Consider the following 5444-nt stretch of genomic DNA (forward strand, 5'->3'; position numbering starts at 1 on the left):
AAATGTCTTCCAAATTGACACATATCCCACAATGTTTAATACTCCTCAAAACATTTCCAAGCTCACTGTGCCACTGGAATCTTATAAAAAAAATCAGTAAAATAAATATAATAGATCTATATACTACCATTGAGAAGGAAGAAATATGAACACCAAGGGGATTGCAGCAATATATAGAACTGGTCCTAGAATTCTAGTTTTCTACCTGTTAATTCAGTGATTTCCCTGTTTTATACAGATATTAAAAAGAAAATTTACAACTGGAATTGGTGAATTCAAACTGCATTCACAGTTTTCACTCAATAATGGTGTTTACTCTGTTCACTGCTTTGGACAGAAAGGATTGTCTACAGCTATCTCTTTAAGAGACTTCTGACTTTACAAAACAATTTATGACTAGGTAGTTCTGTGCTACCAGTGCTGGAATCAAAAATGATTATAAAAGCACTATCCTCCTCTAGCTCCCATGGATCTGGTAAGTAAGAGCAGAGTCTGATTATATTTCTCACCACATCTTTCCCTTTGTTTAATTCTTTTGTTGGTTCAATGTTGATAGAGTTCTTGGTAATTCATTTCTGTAAACAATCCTCATATCCTTGGGCTTAAGAGACTTAAGCGGCTAGTTTGAGTATCTCCAAGACCACCCCCAAAACACTGTGCTATGTGAAAATCAGTATCTTTGGATAGTGGAAAGAGAACAGACCTGGGAATCAAGAATACTGCTTCAGATACTTACAGTGTGACATTCAGCAAGTCACTCAATCTTTCTGATCCAGTTTCCTTTTTTAAAATTTTTTTAAATTTTAAATTTTTATTAACATATAATGTATTATTAGCCCCAGAGGTACAGGTCTGTGAATTGCCATATTTACACACTTCATGGCACTCACCATAGCACATACCTTCCCCAATGTCCATAGCCCAGTCACCCTCTCCCGACCCTGTTTCCTTTTCTAATAATAATGCCTACCTCATAGGAAAGTTGAGAAAACTAAATAAGATGATATTGATTATGGGCTTACCAAAATACCTGAAATAATTTTTAGAGGCAGGGAGAGGGGAAAAGAGAGAAGGAGAGGGAATATTAAGCAGTCTCCATGCCCAACACAGAGCCCAATCTCATGACCCTGAGATCATGACTGGAGCCAAAATCAAGAGTCAGATCCTTAACCTACTGAGCTAACCAGGTGACCCAAAATACCTGGCATATTGTAAACATTTACAAGTGGTAAATGTAGTAGCAGTAATAATAACCACCATATTATTATTATATATATGTATGCATATGACTATATATTATATACATATAATTGGTAGCAGTAACAATTACAACAATAATAATGATAGGAATAACAATAGTATATAATACTTTTTACATATGTGTATAATTGTAACTTGTTATTTCTCAAATGCTTCACTGGATATCTGACATTTTTATAATAGGTGCTAAATTAGGATTAGTTTCTAGGCAAGCAGACAGTCAAATAGCAAATAGTAAAAGACAGAGAATGATGTATGTCTTCTTAAACACAAAACACAAATTTGTATCAGGAATAATTTAAATGCTTTTGTATTTTGTTTTCATGTATTAGTATTCATTCATTCATTTCCTTAGCTATTTTGATCTCCCCTTTACCGATAATGAAAATCTTAAGTTAGGTAAATGCAACACCGCCTCCATGGAAGAGATGATGTTTTAAAAAAAATTAATTCACTGTTTGTCAAGCCCATGATAAATATGTTATCTATCCATCTCTCATCTATCTATCTCTCTATCATCTATCTATTTATCATCTATCATCTATCTTATATCTTCATCATTGTCATCATTTTTCCAACCTAATCAATACATCTGGTGGCTAAAACCATCCCCATGCTGGCCGTACTCTTAGAGACTTATATTGTTGAATAACTAATCAACTAAAACTAACTTATTAAAACACTTGATTCTATGGAATTGCTTTTTTCTTCCATTAGGTCAGCAACCAATCTTGATCAGGAAGTGTTGTTATTAAAATGAATACCAAGAAAGCAAGCAAGAACGCATTTCTATTCCACAGCTATATCAAGGATTATGTTTTTTCTGGAATTTGTTAGTTTTGACTTAATTCAACCATTTCTGTGTCCTTTTGAAAGGTATTTTTCTAACTATGGGAAGAAGACAAATTTATTAAAGAGAGTTTGAATACTTTAGAAAAGCACAAGCAAGGTAGTACAGTAGTATGGTCATAGTTCTATTACTCAGAGAAAACAACTGTCTATGTTTTTTTTTTTTTTTAATTCACCTATATGGGTGGTCTGAGTACATGTTTTTGTCTGTTGGTATATATATGTTAAAAAATAAAATTTGTGTTTACTGCTTTTGTTTTAATTTAATAATACATCAGAATAATTTCTTTGTGTCATCTGATATTATTCTGTGACCTCATTCTTAATGATGGTATGCCAGTGTATTGCGGAGTGATTTATTTGAATAATTGACTAGTATAGGACATTTAAAGTATTTCTATTTTTTCTATTTAAAAATGCTGAGATGTATATCCTTGTTCTTGATCATGAGCTAGGACTTGGTTTTAAGTTTTTGACTTAGATGTAGATGTATTAAGGACTCTTCTGATGCCTTCTCTCAGACACAAGATTTAGAACTTCCAACTATGCTACTGCTGAATTTGGTGATAGTAACAGTTGTAGGGCACTCCCTTTCCTAGAGTCAATAGCAGGGTGGGGGGTACAAAAGAAAAAAGAAAGGAAAAAGTGTTGTTTTGAGAGCTGGCACCTTTGTTGTAGCCAGGGAATATATTTCAAGGAGAAACAAGAAACACCATAGAAGAGGGTTTGTTTTACTCCTTGAAGATGGCTTTTCCTCCAGCATCCTTGGAGAAATCCATTCCCTTTCCTGCCTCAGTGGCAGGGTTTCCTGCAAGAAACAGAACTGCTCATGCAGATGAGAGGGATGTAGTCAAGGCAGCCATAGCAGGTGCCACTAGCACAACGCGGGTGGTAAGAGCATATGTGAACTCAATGTTAGAAAGAGCCTCGGCAATGAGTCAGAAGATTTTAATAAAACCAGACTTCAAGGCACAAGAGCCAGCTCTGCAATGTGGCAGCCCTGGAGGTAGTACTAAAATCCTGAAATAGTCATTCCTGGATTATCAACTTTTCAGGGATTGGTAGTTAAAACTAAACACATATTAATGTGATATGTTTATAATTAATTGTTTATGCTTATTTATAATAATGATTATTTATTATTTAGCATAATTTCATAGACGCATTTGTTTAAATGTGTATAGTAAACTCAATAAATAATATTTTTAAAATAATTCATTTATCTAAAGATTATAGAATATATAATGATGTATAAAACTACATATTTCTATTATTAAATCATACATTATACAAGTGTGTATGTGGATGTATGTAAGTGGATACATACACAATTTAACTCTTAATTTTCTAAATAAACAAATAGTCAAAGAAACAAGAGGTGAATTAGTGTAGGTCTAGTGAAGAGAGGCAGAAACCACCCAGTAATTTTAACAGGGAAAGTTCAAGATAAAATATTATTATCTCTATCTGGAGGTTGAAGTAACAAGACATTGGGTAGTAAGAAATAAAAATAACTTCCAAAAAACAAAGGAATAACTTCTATAAGGAGCAGCCATTACTCCTATGGCTGAGAGAGAGTACCTAAGGAAGGTACCACCTTCTTTCCCCTCAGGAATGAGATACAGGCCTTGTGGAGAGGGCAGAGTTGCTGCTTTCTGGATTGTAGAGAATATGCTGGTCTTGGCAATATGTGCTTTAGAAGTTGCCAGAAATCTGTCCTCTGGAGTGCCCAGGAAAACTGTACATGGGTCCATGTTTCACCAGACACAGCTTGAAAAGGGGACATTGTCTCAAGTGTCCTCATAAAAAAAACCCTGAAAGGAAACACTCAATTTATAATTATACTATATGAATGGCAATGTCCTCAATAAAATTAATGTAGAAAAGGTGATCATAGTATATATATTTCTCTTACACCCATTTATTTACAGAGGGATTATTCAACTCAACTCTTATATAATGTTTCAACCAAAGGATCTTAATCAGTTATTGTCTGAGGTAGAAATAACTGGTTGAATTTTACCAATCATGGGATCCGCATGCCTATGTTTGTGTCCACAAGTATTGTGTCTTCACAACTGTCTGTGTTTCCAGTAGCAAAGTCTAGAGCAACATGATGGAGCACAAAACAGCGGTGGCTAGAAGGACGACAAACCATTAAAGGAAATATAGCTACCATGATTAAAGTATTTTTAGAAAAAGCTGATGTGTCCCTTGCTTCTGAGGAGCAGAATCTACCAGTATGAAAAAGGACATTGCAGAGTGAATAACAAGAGCCTTACTACTGTCCTTTATTTCAATTAGCAATAATCGCGCCTCGGATAAACCTCATTGGCTACGGTACTGCCACTGCAAAGTCAGCAAACTTAATGTTAAATAGTCAAAATAGTGACTATGTGAGCTGTCCTAAGCCATACTGTCTCTGTGACAATGACTGAACTCTGTTGTTGTAGCCCAAAAATCAGTAAGTTTACTTAGTAAACAAGCACATTAGTTTGGTATAGGTTGTTGAACTTTGTTTTTTGGGTAAATGAAATTGTGCAATTGTGTTAGACTTCTAGGGTTTTCATGCTATTTCTTGCCAACCTAGAAACATGGCCCATTCTTTCATTGATCTTGAACCGAGGTCTTCAAACTTTTTCAGTAAAGGATTAAGTACCAAATATTTTATTATTTATGAATCATATTTGTGGGAAAAGTCTGTGTCACTTTTATTTCCTCCCCTTTTCTTTCTATTCCATTTTTCCCCCTTCTTAGCAACACTTTAAAAATATAAAAAAACCTTCTCAACTTATGGGCCTTATAAAACAGATCATAGGCTGTAGTTTTCTGACTCCTGATTGATCTAGTAGAGCTATTTCTAGTAGAGATTTTGGTGGCATATTTAAAGGTATTAAATTGGATCTACAGTGTTTCGGTTGCTCCTCAGTACTTGTGGCTAGTTGAGTAGAACTATTTACTGCCTTGACCTCACTCTCCTATATATTCATAATTCAAGGTTCTTTCTTGCTCCAGTAAACAACTAATTTTTCCCAGCTTGACATAATGTAATATCTTTCATCTTTTTTCCTTACAAATTATATGCCATTCCATAGTGTTGTGTCTGGCCCACTTAATCTAACATCTAATGTAGATGTCACCTTGAAGGTATCTACTATATACTGAAGAAAAGGTTCCCTTATTGTTAAATTTGCCACCATGCTTTGAAAGGTTTGAAGTATTCACTTTTCTCCCCCTATTACAATGTGGTAATAGTTGAGGTATGTGAAGTACTTAACCATGTTGCCTTTACCGTGCCTGTGAGAAGTTGCACTGGAACAAACTATTTTCAGACA

The 5444-nt window shown here is 34.6% G+C and overlaps 1 pseudogene; it reads right to left on the reverse strand.

Annotated features, from left to right (window-relative positions):
- Nucleotides 1–4282: 4282 nt before the first annotated feature.
- On the reverse strand, nucleotides 4283–4468 carry LOC122914746 (annotated as a pseudogene).
- Nucleotides 4469–5444: the final 976 nt, after the last annotated feature.

This window comes from Neovison vison, chromosome 7 (genome assembly GCF_020171115.1).
Source record: "Neovison vison isolate M4711 chromosome 7, ASM_NN_V1, whole genome shotgun sequence".
Taxonomy (NCBI): domain Eukaryota; kingdom Metazoa; phylum Chordata; class Mammalia; order Carnivora; family Mustelidae; genus Neogale; species Neogale vison.